The sequence below is a fragment of the Nasonia vitripennis genome, chromosome 2, assembly GCF_009193385.2.
Source record: "Nasonia vitripennis strain AsymCx chromosome 2, Nvit_psr_1.1, whole genome shotgun sequence".
NCBI lineage: Eukaryota > Metazoa > Arthropoda > Insecta > Hymenoptera > Pteromalidae > Nasonia > Nasonia vitripennis.
The window spans coordinates 27,342,730-27,362,351 of NC_045758.1; the positions used below are offsets into that span (position 1 = coordinate 27,342,730).

Consider the following 19,622-nt stretch of genomic DNA (forward strand, 5'->3'; position numbering starts at 1 on the left):
GACTTATGCTGCGAGTTTACGCTGCTTTTCGCATATAGCTTTGACGCGGATTATATTATCACGCTGTGTATTTTTTAGGTGAAGATCGATTTCGGCCTTTTTCTACTTGAGCTATAGCAATTTATACGAATTCTCGCACTATATTCTACTTATCCATATAGAATTTTATAAGTTAATAATAAGTCCATCGAAAATTTGAACGACACACGCGCGTGTCTCCGCGCGCGGATAAAAGAGTCTCCCTTGCCAGAGAGTGTGACAAAAGAGTGGGGAAGAACGAACTTCAGTCGCGGAGCGAAGTTAGTATAATATGTGCCGCGCACAAAGAAAGGAAGACATATAGGTGCAGCAGCAGCGGCAGAAAAGGGACAGGTGATGCGTATATGTGTGTGCGCGCATTATAATACACGCGCCGCCGCGAGTCATGGCCGCAAATGCGCTTGAATGAACCGACACGGTACAATATGTACCTATATATAAGAAGAATAAGTACGTGGCGGGGGTGGGATACGTTGGTTGTATTTCGAGTTTTGTGCAAATATGAGCTCGAAAGTGTGTTGTACGCGCGAGTGTATACTGTGCACATATAGGTGGGAGGGCTGCGGGTGAGGAATGAAAAAGAAAGAACTGACCGAGTCCTGTATGTGTGCGGCGAGGGACACGTTATGCAGGATTTACGGTCGTCGCAGTAGCTTTGCGGTTTTCGAATTGTATTAAATGCGTTTATTTCAATTTATAATACATCTATACTTTGATTCGAATTATTCGCGCGGCTAATCGAGCAGTCGAAAATTAATTCATTCATAAAAATACCAGCAAATTCGCCGGAGCTAAGCCTATCAAAGAAAAGGGGTCCCTATACACCGTGACAAAAGAGTTGACCTTCACCCTCGCAGCGACGCATAGAGCTCCGAAACGAAGGAACAAGTGGAAAAGACGCATAATACAGCCGTTCGCACGTTCGGCAGCATAATGTACGCGCGTAGGTACCTACGAGAAAGCCAGAAAGAAAGAAAGAGCGCGAGGCGAGTATAGGAGAGCCGAAGAGAAGCACAAAAGAAACTTTATATACTTCACGAGGTCCGTCCTTCAGGACACACGGGGGACGTTTTATACGTATAGCTACGAGTGTAATATGCGATGCGCTTGTAGGTGCGATTGAGGAAAATGGTCATCGATCATTCTCAGAAGCGCCAGCGATCTAGATTTGTAATTCGGCGCGGTATAGGTAAGTATAAACTGTCTGGGATTCTGAGATTTTCGAAATTATGTAATCGCACCACGCGAGGAATCGAGGAAAAAACTCGATTTCGATTGAAATTCTGCCCAAGTGACCTGTTGCATACGAGAAATATAATGTATCGATGTTGATAAGAAAAACGCGACGAGCTCCGAAATCCTTACACGACTCCGGTTTGACATGATATCAAAATCTTGATATCACGCTAAAAAATAGTATAAATTTTTAAGGCACCATCTCCACAAGCTCCTCCCCGCGTCCTTCCGTGCATTACACACACACACACACGCGCGCATTGTAACATAAACGCGCCGAGAGCAAGAGACCGAAAGCGCGGCGAAAGAAAGAAAGAAAGACCGAGAGCGCGGCCGATACCTCGTGCTCTCTCAGCTCGACGAAAAAAGCGTAAAGAGACGCAGCGAAGAGAGGAGAGGGACGGCGGCAGCGGCAACGGTGCCCGATACACACCTATGGTCTGCAACAGTCTCGAATATACCACCTTATACTGCGACTGCGAGCGGCTCAAAGCCGCGAGAAGAGAGAAGGGGCCTCTCCAGAGCAAAGAGCGAGCGCCGACGAGAGCATGTAGTCGAGTCAAAACGCCCTCTGGTGCACGTGCACTGTATCAGCCAAAATACGGCGGTGCGGCGGCTCGAGTTCGACTTGCTCTCTCGTGTAACGCTCTCGCGCGCGGCGCACAGCCGGATAGTCGCGGCGTTCCTGCCGCCGCGCGGACTCTCGCTCGCGCCTTCCCTCTGCTATAACGCGATCGCTCCGTCCGTTCTCTCTTTCTCTGCCTCACTCGCTGTCTCTCTCTCTCTCTCTCTCTCTCTCTCCCCGGTTATATATACGTATATAGTTTTTGTATATTCCACACATCCATCTCTCGTATGTACCAGTGCAGTGTCTTGTTTCCGCCTTCGTACTCGCGCGATAACAGTCGCGTTCGTTGTTAACGGAGAGCAGTGTGCGATCAGCCGAGTGTCCTGCTCACGTCCTCGCCGTCGTCGTCGTAGCAGGAAGAAGGACCTTATACCTATATACACACGCGCGCTCACTCACAGACACACAGAGTGGAGAGTCAGCAGCGACGACGTGAAAGTGCCCCCGTGTGTTACACTCTCCTTTGCTCGGATACACACACACACACACACACACACGCGCACACAGAGCTACATACATACATACGCGTGTCTTTCTCTCTTCTCGCGCGCGCAGCGCAGCGCTGTGCTGCCTCTCTCGGCCCCGCAGGATTACGTATATCCGAGACCCGAGTATAGCGGAGCCGCTCCAGAGAACGTCTCCTTTGTGCCCGCTACGGAGCAGCAGCAGCGTATTATGCCAAGTAGCAGCAGCAGCAGCAAGAGCAGCAGGTAGTGCGCGGTAATGCCGATCGTGTTGCAGCGCCGGCGCAGTGCTACGTCGAGGATCGGTCTCGAGCTGGCGGCCTACAGGAGTAGGAGGGGGACACCGCGGCACACCGCGGATAACGGTGCACCCGCCGCTCGGCGCACGAGGTGAGTCTCGTTCGATTTTTTGTTGTTGTTGTTGTTTTTCTTTCTTTTTTTCGTCTCTTTCACGCATGTATACATACACGAGAGCAACCTGCAGTGAGAGATCGGTCGTTATTTGTGTGTGTGCGATATACCTGCAGGCGCCCGAGGCTTTTCACGGAGCGAGCTCCGCCGCCGCGCTGCGTCTCTCTCTTTATTTTTCTCCGAGAGTTTATCGCGGCTGGCTAAGCGATAGCGAAGAGAGAGAAAGAGAGGATGGGTGGAGGTTATGTTGCTCTCCTCAGCTCTCGCGAGATGATCAGAGGGGAGAGAGAGGAGCCGCGGTTTCTTTCCACCGTCTTCACTCGCATCTTTTTCTTCCTTTCTTTGCGGCTCTCTCTCTCTCTCTCTCTCTCTCTCGCCACCTAAGATGACGCGTGTGTGTATACTCCGCAGTTTTTCGAGCGCGGATGATTTTTCGCAGTGGAAAGTGCTTCGGTTTCAAGTGGGAGGCTTTTATCGCACGGCGACTTCTGTAAACATTACTCATCCCCGCGATGCGCTTGTACACACCGTCTGATGCGAGAGAGAGAGAGAGAGAGAGAGAGAGAGAGAGAGAGAGAGCGCGAGATGACTGTTTCTACTGGAAAATTAGCTATCGCGAGGTTCGATGGTTAATAAAAGCGTTTACGGTGTAATTCTCGCGTCGGGTTGCAAACCGATGCTCCGAAACGAAGATCCAACCGCTCTCGCAGGTTGAGATTCGATTATTTTGGAGGAGAGCGATAAAAAACACACCTTATCAAATCGTTACACGCGGCTGCGTATCATACTTACGATACTGTGCCGACTCTATAGCTCTCTTGAGAAAAAAAGTGAAAGAACGCAAAACAGCTCTCTCGCTCGGCGTCGACGGCCTTTCGAACTCTCGCGCCGCTATATAACCCCCGTCTATGTAGCACACTATATATGCGCTAATGGGCCGACGACCTTCGCGTCGCGTAGGCGACGACGGCTGCGAGGATTCCCCTCCGTTGCTGCTGCTACTACTGAAATGCACACCATCAGCGTAGAGAGACGCGCGTGCACCTGTTGTTCTCAGCCAGTCGCGCTTGTTGCGCCTTTTGGATTTTTTTTGTTCTTATTTCGCGCGTCGGTATTGTCTTGTTTGGAAATTGCGCGATGTTATTGTTAGTGTTTTATTCGAAGGGTTATTGACTTTTGTATTTGTAAACAGAGATAATGACGATGTCGATGATTTATCAAAGCTTGATTGGGAAGGAAAAAAACTAGTGTTTATTTTGAGTTTGTTTTCGTACGTTTAGCGGTAATTTCAATTGGAAAGTGTTTAGTGTCAAAAACCTTCGCAAGGCGATCTTACAGCTGATTATCCGAACACGTGGAAGTGTATATACGAAGCTCGAGACAATGCAAATGTGTATTGTTTTCCGAGGCCATAAATTAAAATTTCATTAGATTAGAATTGACACCTACGGCGGTATGCGCTGGGTTTTAGCCTCCAATTGGAAATACATACCTCTATAATATACGTCTCGGATTCGACTTTGTAATTATTTCTTTCCATGGGCTCAAATTGATTAGATGAATTGTTTCTCGCGCGCGGTCGATATATCATTAGAAGATTGATAGACTTTGTTCTCGTGTGTGGAGAAAAGAGCGAGATTTTGCATAAAGCTCTCTCTCTCTCTCTCTCTCTCTCTCTGCCGCTTATTTAATTGCGATTTATCGCGTATTGTCTTTGTAATTTTTTTTTCGCCGGGCCGACACTTATACACACATAGCTCATTGTGAATCTAGTTACATAATCCGCGCTGATTATCAAATCTCGACGATTTAATTTACGAAGAATACAATCTTCGTAAATTAAATTGACACTCGACGCATGAACATTTTGACATTTTCAAAAATCGTTTTGATAGCCTACAATCCAATTGATTATAATCACGTATCACGAACAATGCCTTGTAATTACACATCCTGATATACAAAAATCTATCCACTTCTCCGCTCGATATTTTTCCGTACATCCACAACCAAAAATACAGTATCAAACGTAGACTAATTACCGGCTTTTGCACACTCGCGTCCGCATGTGCACTGCGGAGAGGCACCTACCGGCTCGGCCCGAACGTTTACATAATAAACCCCGACGCGTTTTAGAGAGAAGGAAGAAAGCGGCTCTCGGCGCTTCTCACAGCAGAAAACGTTCGTTCGCGGCCGCGAATCGAAAGTGAAACGAGCTCGCGCCGGTGGATAGTTTCCCAAACTCGTCATTTTGTCAAGTTTTCAGACTAGCCGCGCTATACGACAAAACGACACTAATTGAATAGGCGAGAGCTGCTGCTGCCGTTGCTTGATTTCCTTCAAGAGAGTTTTAATAGCTTTGCAGTGGTGGGGGGATATTGTAAAGAGCGACGTTGACACCTGACGACTGCTGCTGTCGGCGGCGCATCTTCCGGATTCGGTTGGCGATGTGTATACTGGAGAGGAGAGACGTTGATTATCAGTGATTTTATCGGACAGGTGATTGCGGTTCGATTTGAGTTATCTGTCGGATTGGGGATTTTAGTTGACAGTTTCGCTAACTGGCTTCTGACAGCGCTGACGCGTCCTTTTTTTCCACTGAATTTTTATAAAGTTAAACTTACAGTACTTTCGTTCGCTTACGTGCGCCTTGATACTAAAATTGTACACTAACGGGATTTAAATATAAACTTATAAACATATCGCTGGCCACTATCTTCCAAAAAATCTAAATCGTAAAAATTTTTTTTCAAGCGACGAGTTTCGCAACGGCAAGCATTCGCTTGGTGTTGTTGGCTCCTCTACTCGCCTTTCGCGAGAACGATCTCTTACGGTGGGACGTCGACCAAATCGGAGCCTTTTTTTACCCGGATTCTCTCGATCGTTTTTTTTCAGTTTTTGCGGTGAATTTTGCGTGAATGTGACGAAACGTGGATCCTCTCAGGTATTGCCAAACGATTGCTGAATGAGCTGTGATGAAAAAGAACGGAGTTCGTCGGTAGAGACGAGTTAGTTTCTTCTCGAGTTAAAAAAGTGCATCGGGTCCTGTTTTTGTTTTCTCGTTGGAAGAGATCATTTCGTAGAATCGGGTGTATAACGGTAAAGCGGATGTAACAAGCGGGAATGCAAATGTCCGATTGTGCGGAGCTGAAGGAGAGATAAACTACAGAGCGGGTTGATTTTAATTCTTTTTAATTGATAAAAAAACCAGACAGATATGAGATGAAGCGAACCTCGTTTTATGTGTAATCAAGTTTTTGCACTCCTTGAAGTTTTTTTTTTAAATCATTCTCTGAATTTTCGATACGAGTTGCTCCAATTTCCCTATACTCTCACAACAACAAAAAAACTCCTATAATCTTTCTATCACGATTCTGTTGCACGCTTTACGATTACGATAATCGAACACACCCTACCACATTCCGCATAATTTACGTCCTCACCGATACTACCATACAGGGCGCACCAAACCGCAAGAAAAAGCACTTTAGCAACATATAACATATACGCTATCTCTCTCGACGCAACGACAATAAAATTTACGCGCGCAATTTGAAATTCTTACAAGCGCGTTATACGCTCGCACGCATTAGCGGAGTCGTACACACGAGCCTCGAGTAATTGATTTATTAATTTTTACGAGGATCGTCGAACTGTCCGTGGCTCTAATTGAAAGGGAGACAGGGACACGAAGCTCTCTCTCTCTCTTTCTCTCTCATTGCGGTGTACGAAAACGTTATCTTATCTCTTGTGGCTCGTATGTGTACCTTCATTCACTTGCATCGTTGAATCGCGAGAGAGAGAGAGAGAGAGAGAGAGGAGGAGGAAAAAAGAAAGAAACGTGTGTGCCGGTCGAAAAGACACGGCGCAAGCAGAAAACAAAAAGTCGAGTTCGCGTTTCACGATTCCGCGAAATTATCGGCGCGCAATTTTTCCACTGGCGCGCGGCGGCTCCTTTTTTTTATTCATCTTCTGCGTTTTAAAGAGCTTGATTGAAGCACGTGCGCGTACGTATGCACTTACGGGAGTCTTGTGCGCAGAGAAGCCGTGTATGGTGTAATTTTTTTCGGGCTCCCGTTTGTGTAATTCAAGGAGGAGGGATCATGTGTGGGTGTATCTTTATGTAATGCCTTTAATCGATGTTATAAATTTCGCGAATCAAGTTTGCACGCAGCTCTGCAGCGGCTCTTGTTTACTTGATTTAACGCGCGAGTGCAGCGACGTGTCGCGGCTTTTATGATTCGAAAAATGTGCCCTGGAATATACGCGTACTTTATATCCTTATCAACTGGAGAGATCTTATTAAAAGACCCTTACATAATTAATCTAAGTTACAATCTCGTATTTTCGGCACTGCTGTGTCATTCACAGATGCAGGTATTTAAGGGGTCAAGCCTGGGTTAAATCCTGCAAAAAAACAAAAAGATATTCTTCTTACCGAAAATTTTTGATTTGATGTAATTTGAAAAAAAAATTCTATTGAAAATATATAAAATATACACCATTTTTATCGAAAAAAACATGTATATACCTTGTAAAATCATTGACCAAAATTCATGACATTTCACTATATAAATAAGTGTTTTTAGTCACTTGCCACGGCTTTTTGAAAGATCCGGACCGGTAAGAAGAATATCTTTTTGTTTTTTTGCAGGATTTAACCCAGGCTTGACCTCTTAAAAGAGTTACGCGTATACACCCGGAATTTGAGGCTTCACCATCAGCAGCAGCGGCTACCGACCATATCTCTCTCTCTCTCTCTCTCTCTCTCTCTCTCTCTCTCTCTCTCTCTCTCTCTCTCTCTCTCTCTCTCTGGCGCGTAAAGTATTATGAACGCGTTTTCCATATCCACTGAAATCCGCATGTCGGCATCGCTCACACACACACGCCTATATTATGTAGTCTATAATAGCCTTACACCGAGTTCACGTGTTTACGCTCACGTCGCAACTATACTCGGCAACTCTAACCTCTAACTGCGCGATCGGTATTTTGCAAGTTGTGTTATATATACGTACGCGAAAGATTTCTCTCTCTCCCTGCGCAATGTATACGTTTATGCATTTGTGCTCTGCAAGCTAGTTATACGGGAGGGCTTTTTATTCAGGATTATAATATGCAGTAAGGAGTGTGGCGATAACGTTGCTGAAATTACACGTGGGTACGGCTAAGCAGCTCGTGTGTGTCGATGATTGTTATTGCGAGATTGATCATTTTAAAGTACGTCTGCGTGTTTTTGCCGACGTTTATTGCTCCATTTTCAGTCTCAAGCGCCGCCTTGACGCGAGACTCTTTACGACTCTCTATATACATGCTTTCCTTGCTTCGTAGGAAATTTAATATTCTCTAATGTGGCAGGTAATGTGCAGAAACGAGAAAAATATTTTCTCAACAAAACAGAGCAGGTATATATTTAAATGCCGAAAGCACATTCATTAACAGCTCTATTCAAGAGTCCAGCGGCGCCTCGTATTATAACAGAGCCCACACAATGTTCGCACCTAAGCCGAGCAACGCGATCGATCATTATTCATACCCTACTCCTCATTGTTTATAACCCCGTGTCTCGAATCCAAGCGAGAGAGTAGCGGTCGAAATATTTAACCTCTATAACACACGCGAATCCTTCCCAGCTGCCATATACGCATTCGAGAAAATGACTAATGGCCAGTGTCCAAGAAGCCTCTAAAAAACAGCGGCTCGATCTCTGTCGAATAACGCGAGATATGTTATACGTATACGCAGAGGCGAACGAACGGGAAAGGAAGGTTCTCTCTCTCTCTCTCTCTCTCTCTCTCTACATACACGTTCGCTCGCGCGGGGGCCTTTTCTGACTTGACAAGAGCGGCGGCGGCGGCGGCAGCGCGACCGGCCTTGAGCCACTCCTCACACCTCGACCCTCCTGTCCCATCCCTACCGAAAGCCCTGCGCGCCGCCTCGAGAGAGAGAGAGAGAGAGAGAGACTCGCTTGAGCCTCGGTTCTGCTGTTGCTGCTACTTCGCAGATATATAAGCAGCGGTTCTCAGCTGTCGCGCTGGGAGACGATTTTTCTTTTATCATTATTATATACTAGGACTCTCGTTCACCTAATTTTTATGCAACAATACATAATAGTATATAGGTGGTCTCGAAGCCTTTTCATTAACCATTTGTGTAGGACCACCCGCGGATGGTCTGGAAATTAAAATTTTCAATGTCCCCATAATAAACGCACTGGCGGCCTTCTCGAAGTAAAAAATTCTCTCCTTCGTATACGAGGTATAGTATAATGCGCCAGAAAGAAATTGAAGTCTTTGATCGACGCAGCTCCGTAAAATTTGATTAGCCCGTGTGTGGAAAAAGACACGAGAGCGAGATGATTTATAAGCGTCGCTTAATTAGGCAAAACGGCAGGGCGACCGAGAGAGAGAAAAAAGTTTGTACCCGCGAAGCGAAGAAAGAAGGGACACAAAAGAGCATCTAATTCCTATCGCTTCTCCCCAGCACACACAAGACGTTCCTTTGTCTGCTTTGACGCGAAATTGAGCGGCTTATGGCCCATCTCTGAATAATGCGAGTGTGCATAAATTTTTCGCTCCTTTTCTTCCTTTTCCATAGAGAATAACCTGCATCTAAAATACGAGGAACCGAATATTTGATTATATACACACGAAATTCTTCCGACCTGCTAGTCGATCGCGGCATTTTTGAAATCGCTCAAGTTAGAATTCTTCTCATCGTACAACTCTAATGATATTGCAATTATATGCATCAATATGACACAATGTTCCGGTTCCCATTACAAAATCGCACATGTGCCACAGTTTATCTTCAGCCCAGTAGACAATGCCGTCGCGTTTTTCCTCTCCCCGCGTGTACAATCCTATACGAGGAAAACCAAGAGACAGAACCGTCTCACCTTCGCCGAGTCTTTCTCACGTACTATATAAAGTACGCAGTTCGCCATAAATTTATGCCAGTTATGGTGTCTCAAAAAGAGCTCGTACATCAGCTCTTCTCAGGAACAAGTAATCGTGCGCACAAGTTTGAGAATCGCTGCTCTCTTTCCCCAGAGAGAGCCGGCTCTCTTTTCTCTCCGCGTGTATTTTTTACTCATCTCCTTTTTTCTTCGGCTCGGCGGCAGAGAAAGAGAGAGAGAGAGAGAGAGAGAGAGAGAGAGAGAGAGAGAGAGAGAGAGAGCAGAAGAACGTCCGCATCTCGCACACACGTTCAGAAAACACACGCCTTTAGCCTCCTCCCTGTGTGTCAGGTATATAGGTGCGCAGCACCAAGAAGTCCGCTCCCTTCTTCTCGCCGGTTTCTCGTACTCTTGTTCCTTCCTCTTCCTTTTTCTTCTTCCTCCTTGCCTGCCTCCCGTTCTCCGCTTCCCTCCCACGGCTCGCGACGAATCGCCGGTGCGTTCCCAGGTGGAAAAGTAATTGGCCGGTGTGCGAGAGGGAGAGAGATGCTGCAGACGCAACAGGAGAAAGAGAAACAAAGGGGAGAGAGAGAGAGGCTTGGACCTGTACGGACGAATCAAACGAGTATAAGCAGAGAGAGAGAGAGAGAAGGAATTTCGGAGGACGTGCTCGGCCTTTTCGGAGGAATAATGAGCGCCTTACGATGCTAATTGTGCGCGGAATGCTGGAGAGGTTTTTCGTATGGATATACGTAGGGTAGTTCGGGGGATTTCAGGTATGCAAGGTCGACTGGTTCCCCGAGCGCGCGCGAGGACTGAGGAATTCTTCCGTCTAGTGCGCGCGCGCGCGATATACACGTGTTTCTCTGCGTATACGCGAGTTTCGAAACCTGTCAAGTATGTATAATATGAAGAATATTAACGGAGAGAGAGGGCAGCCTTCGATAATTTATTGGAGAGAGAGAGAGAAACCGAACTTGCATAGGTACTAGTTATGCGTATTACGAGTAATTTGTTCGTTGCGGCGAACCGGTGTAGTAGCTTGTACACGTATATACACGTCGAGAGAGCGATAGAGAGATACCTTGCAATTAAAGTCCAAGGTCCGAAGCATACACACACACGCACACACACACACAGACGCACATTTTTCTCACATATATTTATAAGAACAAAATGCATCGTTACTCGCGCAATTTGCGCACGCGAGAGGCTGTACTTTTCATCCGCGCGTAATTAATAGAACGGCGCGTTTGTGCTCTCGCCGGTAAGAACCTAAGCGTTCTCCAAATTACGGTCCATAATCTAATTTCAAAACGTCTCAACAATGGCTCACGGCGGAGAGAGAGAGAGAGAAACTTTCCGCGATGTAAACTGGTTGGTACAAATTAAGACCAGCAGAAAGAGAGATAAAGAGTCGGAGAAAGAACTGTGTGCGCAGGTTTATAGAAGGAGAGAGAAACGGGAACAAATCGCCGAGGCGGCGGCGGCGGTGTAATCTAGCGGTATATGAAGCGATTACGGTAACGCTATTGACGAGAGTCTCCTTCTCTCTCGCGCGCGCTTGCACTGCCGCTTTTGGATCACTCCAGTTCCCGGAGAGAGAGAGAGAGAGAGAGAGACAGCGTTTTGGCGCCGATCCAATTCGCGACCTCTTTTCTTCCCGTATTTCCATAATACCCACCGCGAGAGCGTCCTTGTGCTAGTCCTTGCCGGACGTATAGTGCCGTGAAGATTATGGTCGGATATTGGATTTTTTTTTCGGGATGACGCGAGATGGTCGAACGCACGTGATGTATAGCGTTTGGGAGAGATGATGACGTAAATTATTGGGTAAAGCGTGAAAAAATGTTCTTTTTTCGCCGCTCTGCTTATTAGCTCCGCATGGCGCACAGATGTGATAGATGGACTGCGTTATTTATTCGATTAGCGGGGCTTTTAATAATGTGCCCTGTTTTATATATTTGACGAAACGAAGTATAATAAAAATACTCTCGATTTAATTTTCAACGCTATATTGAAGAGGCCGCTGATTCGTAAAAAAAATCATTAAAATCAACGGCTATAACACACTCGTCGAAATTCCCCGCGATCGACCTCGCACAAGGACCGCATCAGTATAGCTTTAACGAGCTTGTTCCTCAATTGCGTAATACACACACGCGCGAGCTCTCGGTTAAAATCTAAAAATGGAATCGGTTTTTGGAGAGTCGAGTCCGGACCTCGTCGCTCGTGCACACACGTATACGCGCCTATGAGCTGTGTGTTACATGAATTCCTCTCTCGAGATTAATGAATGTTTGATCGTTGCGGAGCGCGCGGGCCCCGCTCGTTAATGCAAAAATTGAGATTGATGTTGCCGGGTGGGATTTCTGCGCGCAGGTTACGTGATTACGCGAGAATTTCTGGGGCCGGTTTTGTTGGTCTTGTTTTTCTTTCGTTATTATACGCGCGTGTGTGTGTGTGTGTGTGTGTGTGTGTGTGTGTGTGTGTGTGTGTGTGTGGAGATTTTTATGCGTTAGAAAGGCGTGTTTCTGAGCACCTGTCGCTTCCTGGACTTTTGAGTTTATGATACGATGAAAAGTAGGTGGTCAGTCGTTTGAGTTGGCATATTTTATTCAAACGAGTAGCTACATTGTTCTCTTTTCTCTGTGATCTTTCAACGAAGACTTTTGAATGTATAGTATTATAACCTGTATATAGAAAGACTCGCAAATTACACGGTGCAAGACGGAAAAGGACGCATCGACTCGTTGACCTCTCAATCGGCGCGGATAATTCGATTAAATCCTCGAGCAAAGAAATCACACACGTCTCTCATAAGAGATTTTCAATGAAACAAAAAAAGAAATCAAGCGCGCGCGAATATCACAATGGCCGGCTATCTAAAGCCCCATAAATATATCATGACTCGACGTACACGTGTTAAACCTGACAGCAATTAAGGTGTCATAGAACAAAACTGACAGGATCCTGTTCGCGAACGATATAGACAGATAGGCTGGGGCTACCAGCAGCAGCAGCGGCAAAACAAAAGGAGCTTATTCCTCGAGCGCGAGGTTAAAGCGCAAACCCACGCGGCCGATGCCTTATACGGGATAAAATTGATAAACTCCCTCCCCTAATTAGACTACGGTTGACAATCGCCGCCGACAATGTCATGAGTCCGCGCGAGTGGATATCGATAAGCATCGCTGCTTTACGACTGTGTTACGTGTCTCTCTCTTGCCAGCGCCTTTCTATTTATTAACGAGCTTTCTCGATCTGTCGTCCGGCGGATCGTTGAACTCTTGCCGTAATATCGTACACTGCCCTTGTGAAACTCTGCCGTTATATTTGGATCGAGATATCCGAAAACCGTATCGCAAATCTGTCCTGCAGTTCTCCCAGAAAAAAGCTCGTTATACTGTATTGGTGAACGATTCGATCTCGAAAATAAAGGGTCGCGTAGGTTTACGCAGCGACACCAGGAAAACCAACAAAAACGCGTCGTAAACAAAGCTCTCGCTCTTTCTCCCTCACCGGCGCAGTGGAACCACCACGACATCGACAAAATGAGAATTAATGACTGACAGAAAGCTCTCCGAGGAGGGAAAGAAAGAAAGGCGTATATGCACACCGCGCGAGACGAGGGAGAGAGAGAGAGAGAGAGAGAGAGAGAGAGAGAGAGAGAGAGAGAGAGAGAGAGCGAGAGAGAGCTGATTCATAACCTCGACGGCGGCAAGCATGCGGAGATAAAAGGCTCCTTTTTCGCTCGCGGCTAGCCTCGATTCTCTATACACACCAGCGGCACTTGCAACGTTCACAGTATTATGGCTGCCGCTGCACACCGTGGGCGCGCGTAATCGGTACACGTATACACACACACACACCGAGACACACAGCTTGCGCAATCGGTATCGCCGATTTTTATCGGTAGTAGTACATAGAGTCCGCGGTTATTGGCTTAGCGCGACGCGATGAGACGAGCTGACCTTGAGCCTTTATGTATGGTACCGCTAGTTTTTTGGAAATTTTTTCTCTCGGTACGTATTACAACTATCGGTTCTTTTTTTTACGCTTGGGAGTGGCAACGAGACTTTGACGGGCAATTTTTACGACTCTATATCGCACAGTCTAACTGACGAAAAATAAATCGGAGGTCGTTGTCCTTGCGCGTATAAAGAGGAGCGTTTTTCCGCGCCTGTTACAATACAACGAAACACACAAAGCTGTGCGCTCGAGATGTGTGTACTTAATTAATGTTTCAGCCGGCGAGCGAGAGCACTACGGAGTATAATCTTTACACAAACTTTCACTTTTTATAAGTGCTCGAAGTGTTGAACCCAGGTTAACACACACACACACACACACACACACACGTAACACGCGCGCGGGGCCCCGCGAGCGCTGAACGAGAGCGAGTTTAATGGCATCGTAATTGAGTTATAATGCACCTAGCGGCAGCAGGCTTAATTTTATCTATTTTGATTAATGAATGGCATTACTTTTATAAGTGGCCGATATTAATTACAAATTTCTCGCGCGGTTATATAGATCTGGCCTCTCGATGATCGAAGCTGTATCGATACATTTTCCTATAACATAGCGTGCCATTGTAAAACGTCTAAATTAGAGAACGCTTTAAGCGCTGCGCTTTCATTGCACTCCATCGATCAATGCACTCTCGCGATTTACCTGTACAGCGCAAATCCGGAACGGAGCCGAGATACTTTATACATTTGTCAGAAGCGTTCATGTAATACACTCCACACAAAAGCAGCGGGGCAGAGTCTGCGCGAGAAAAAAAAATAACAGCCATTCATCAGAGAGCAGTTAAGGATCAACACACGGCGACACGTGCATACACGCGATTAAATCATCCGACAGCAGCTCTTGCATAACCGAGAGACACAGCAACATCGCTCGAAAACGGCCTCTCAGAAATTTGCAACACAATGCGCGCGCGGCGCAACGGAGGTGATCCGATCGATGTAGCTCGTGCCGCGCTGATTCATTTTCATCCAGAGCAGCGAGAAGAAGAAAAAAATTCGCGCTCACAGCTGCAAAAAAAAATGAAAAAATAAGCAAGCGTATTATCGAAACGACATTCCCTCTCGGCGTATAGTATGCGCGAAGAAAGAGCGAGAATTAGCGACACAGGGCAACCGGTTTGCGACGACGAGAAGCCGCAGACAATCGTTGAAAGCTCGCGAGCGAGCGAGAGATCCTTGAGCCGCGGTTAGGACTTATGAATATTGATGGAACTTTTCTCTTTCTCGAGAGACAGAAAGAGAGAGACCACACCTTGGCCGTCTTCTTGCTCTTGTTCATCGCTCGCTCTGCGCAGTTCTTCGTGTGTGACTCTGTATATACGACCGCACGCGTCTCTCTCTCTCTCTCTCTCTCTCTCTCTCTCTGTATAATGCGTCGCTGATCCTTGATTAGTCACTCGCCGGTGTCTTTTTGGATGGTTGATTTTTTTTCGGGGGATATAGGCGAGGCGAGGAGGATTCTTTTGTTAGGTGTCTTGCTAAGAGGATGTTAGATGCTCGTATGAGCTAATTTCACGTTTGTATTATGGCAAATTCTTTTTTCTGGGAAGTAAAGCTCGATTCGTCAACGAAAAAGAGATCGATACACAGTTCCAAGCCAATTAGCTCGCAGCGTCATCCATCCCCAAGGACCTTACTATCCGGCGCGATTTCCCGCTTCAGGAGCGCATCACACTTCTGCACTCAGCCCATCCGTCCGCGACTTGCTTTTTGCTATTCCTCCTCCTCCTCCTCCTAGTCGGCGCGTCTTGACCCGACTTAACGTAACGAATGATCGTATACGGTGCGAAGCGCGTGTAACTGTACTCTGCTCGCTTTATCCGACTCTTTTTACTCCACACTCCCGCCGCCGCTGTGGATTTTGCCAGAGATCCTAGAGAGTCTCGAGTACAGTTCTCCATTGTGTTGTGTGCGTGTGTTTTTATTTATTCCATCGGAACTTCGAAGAGAGAAGCTCGAGGGGGCTATGGTATAGTATAGAGTACGTCTGCGTCGAGATGAATTATTTCCAAGGAGGAAAGGCATTAGCCCACGAGGTGGTAAGCAGATACGCGTCGTCTAGTATTATCCGTTAAGTCTGCTTACGCCGAGGAAGAATATTATGGCCGAGTGTGAAATACTGCAAATAGTTGAAATCGATCTCGCGTATAAATAACGCAATGCAAAGTATATTATGTACAAGTCTCCGTGGGATACAGGGAGGGAGAAAAAACGAAACGAGGTGTATATCCAGTAGAACCGGATCGAAGTATCTTTTCAATTTTCAGCAGTCGTATATCACGCTGCTTCAAAGCTACTTTTGTTGTTAGCTGCGCTGACGGTGACTTTACTACTGCTGCGTTTCGACACTACTGTTCGAAATTTATGTCGTTCTTTGAGCGTCTTATAACTTGGTCGATTTAGGAAAAAAAAAATTTTTATGACACCCTAGAGCATACAGAAAACGTAAACAAACTCCCTATTACCGCGTATAACGCTATACCTTCGCAGTCGACGCGATATCTCCGCACAATAGCGGCGAACCGCGACGACGACCTTCCGCGTGCAACGCCGTATCTTCTTCTTCTTCGTCTACTCCCCTCCGCTGTATATCTATATATATACGCGTCTACTCGTCCTGTCGCCTTCAATTTTCTAGCCGCTCTCGTCGCGACGGTTTACCGTTTCTCTCCGCTCCGCGAGAGAGCTGCGAGTCTTCCGAGCCGCTTTGAACTCGCGGCGCAAGCGCACGAGGAAAGGGAGAAAGACGAGCTGATCGAACCGAGGATTCGCTGGCCGATGACTGTGTGCCGCCGCGGCTGCAGCTGTACGTTGTACGGTATATCGAATCTCTGGTGTAGGTGTGTGCGAGCGTTGCGGTGTTCGATTTTTTTGGGGTGATTCATTGATTTGTGTAATCGATATGTGCAGATTTTTGTTTTAAAATTTTTATCGCGTATTTAAATTGTCAATGTCTTGTACTGTAATCTTCTGTGTTTCGAGTGAGTCAAACAATACCAATTGTTGATTATCTATATGTATCGATAAAGCCCGATTCGCCTCATTCTATAGTTTCCTGCTTCGGCATTAAACAAACGTTAACGTACGTTTTTATATCTGCTAAAAAAATACTCAACTTCCGAGACAAAAGTACACAACTACTGCGAATATCAAGCAGTGTCGTCGCCCTCATACCTCGTTCCAGCTTTATCTTCTCTGCATACGTTTATAAAAACAATCCAACTGCACTCGCGTGGCTCCCATAAAACCCAACGAATTCCTTATCAAAAATCCCCACAGAGCCAAAAGATATCTCTCGCATACCTATAGATGCAACAATCTCTCATACATATAGAGCGCATTGCGCTGCTGTCTCGCGGCCACATATTTCATAACCGATACCGATCTCGGTCGCACATTACACGCGTATTATACGTGCGTAACACCGATGAATAAAGTTCATTGTGGCGCAGAATTTTTTAGCCAAGGTCAGGACAATGCGGTCTGATTGCCACCGCCGGCCTTTGCTCGCACTATTATACGCCGGCCGGTGTGAGTATTACTACAAGCTTCTGAAGCGGAAGGGCCGAAAACCGCAGCGGAAATCGAGGAATTCGCCGTGTGCTATAATAATATGTGTGTTATGAGTAGCTTCGGGGTCTGTGCAGTATACTTACGTGTGCGACTGGAATGCGCTTTCGACAGGAAGGGATCGAGGTTGAGATCGGCGAAAAAGACACAGTAGCTTTTTCGGATGAGTCAGTGCGGCTGGACCTTCGTCGAGACGTGGAAATCGGTCTGTGTAACTCGCGCTTTGCATAACGCCGATTTTCAACGGAAATTCCCACCGATCGAGGTATAACAATCTCTCGATACGTATTACCGAGAACTACTTCGTCTATAAATCGGTGTCGTGCACAGCAAAAAAACGCAGGCAACCGAGAGAAAAAAGTCATATCCTTCCTTCTTTCGACTAAACAAAAAGTGTACGGAGCGGATAAGCTGCGATCAGTCAGAGTTGAACGGATGTAAATTCCCTCTCGCGCATATAAGCCTCAATTTACATGTAATGGCGCTCAACACACACGTATACACCCGCACATCGGAGTACATAAGCTATTCTCTCTCTTGCGCCGGTCTTTCGAGCTTATCTGCCGAAGCGTCGCGATTTATCTGCCGAGGACAACGTCAACTCTAGCGCCGAGAGTATTTTTTCTCTCTTGACTGCGAGAAGGCCGCTCCTTCCGCGCGCGCAGAGGTATGTGTATAATGTGCCGGCGGTGAGAGATCATTTTGGGGGCGATTCACTCGCCGCGCGGTAAAATCGCTCGGTGACTCGTGCGAGATAGGATCGATCGGAGTGCCATCGAGGATCCGTTTTGCCTTGATCCGAAGCGGCTCGGTGCTGTATAGCTCTTTTTCTCGTAGAGGGGTATACTGCGGAAGGTCGCTCTGTTGGGGGATATTTTCTTTGTTAACACGTGCATGCGAGGTCGCGATCAGTGACGAATTAACGAGATAGGGGGTTTTTAAGGAAGCTATCGCTCGTTAATCCCGCCCCCCCCCCCATTCTCTCTCTCTCTCTCTCTCTCTCTCTCTCTCTTCTGCAATCTACGCAACAAAGTAGATTTTCCGCAGCTTCGACGTATCGCTATAAGCAACGCATACACACTCTGCACACCTTGACGATATACCTAATATGCGCGATAAGGACGCGCGAGAGCGCTCGCGCGAACGCTGATAAATTTAATTAACGGGTTCCTCTTACCGGAAACGCGCGTCTGATGCAATCAGCCCGCGTAGCGCATAGGTGAAAGTTTTCTTTTTTTTGCAGGCTTTTTTTCCATTCGCTTCTTGCGCCCATGTCTGCAGCAGCGGCACGTCCATTGAGAGAATGAAGGTGTTACGGGCTGGGTTTTAATGGATATTTTCCCTAGAGCCAGGGATAGTTTATCTCGCTGTGTGTGTGTGTGTGTGTGTGTGTGTGCGTGTGTTCGTGTGTACATTTGAGTTATACACACGTATATACGTGCGCGGCAGCGCTAGCCGAGTGCTAAGCCGGGGCGAGGTTTAATTGACCGAAGTATAAATTTAACGACTTATCGATATACACAGCGCTCTGACCGGTAAGCTCGAACCGCTTCATTTGAGCCGGAAATAAGTCAACGGCCTCTGCGAGCACTTTATGCATGTGTTTGCTTTAGCCTCGAGCGGTGCAGCTCTTAACGATAGGATTGTTTATTTCCGAGGGAACACTATACCTCGGTATAGCTTCAGATTTTGGAAAATGATTCGATACGACTCTACTGCAGGCGCGTAGTTGCTGCAACGCGGTGTTTATACTAATAGATAAGGAAAGCGAGACCGGTATATATAAGACAACGAATTATATACACACTGTCCCTCTGAGCAATGCGCGGCGGGGAATTATGAACTATGCGATAGCAGCAGCTGCGGAAAAGATCTTTTCGTCGTGTTGTTATTGTTCCCCGGAATTATCAGATATATACCTACGCGCGGCTCTAAAAATTATTGCCAGTTCATGAGCCGGCAATTTCTACCGGACTTTATGGGGTTGGAGATGTATGTGCATACGGTTGTTATAATTTCTTCAATTGCTTCGAATATCGCTCGAAGCACATTCCTTTGTTAGACTTCTTTTACTTTGATTTTCAAAATTTATATTCCCAGCCCAGGTTTCTCAGGACTTTTCTACATAAACATAAACTCAGAAACTACACGTACGTGCGAATTTGTATCCCAGACGGATAAATCATTCGCGCAGGCAAAAACTCGAGCCAAAAAAATAAATAAATGACTTCAAAAAATCTCTCCTTCCAAAAGCGATCCTCGTGCGACCGGTTTTAATACATACAGTCCGTAGTCTCACCTATAAGCTCGGAAAAATCGCGTTGAGCTGCAGCAGCAGCAGC

The 19,622-nt window shown here is 46.5% G+C and overlaps 1 protein-coding gene across 1 annotated transcript in view; it reads left to right on the plus strand.

Annotated features, from left to right (window-relative positions):
• Positions 1–1,724: 1,724 nt before the first annotated feature.
• LOC100119809 (hormone receptor-like in 39) overlaps positions 1,725–19,622 on the plus strand; it is a 41,905-nt gene continuing 24,007 nt past the window's right edge. Inside the window, exon 1 of the mRNA XM_001603476.6 lies at positions 1,725–2,757. The gene's annotated coding sequence lies outside the window, so the exon portion shown is untranslated. The remainder of the gene's footprint in view (positions 2,758–19,622) is intronic.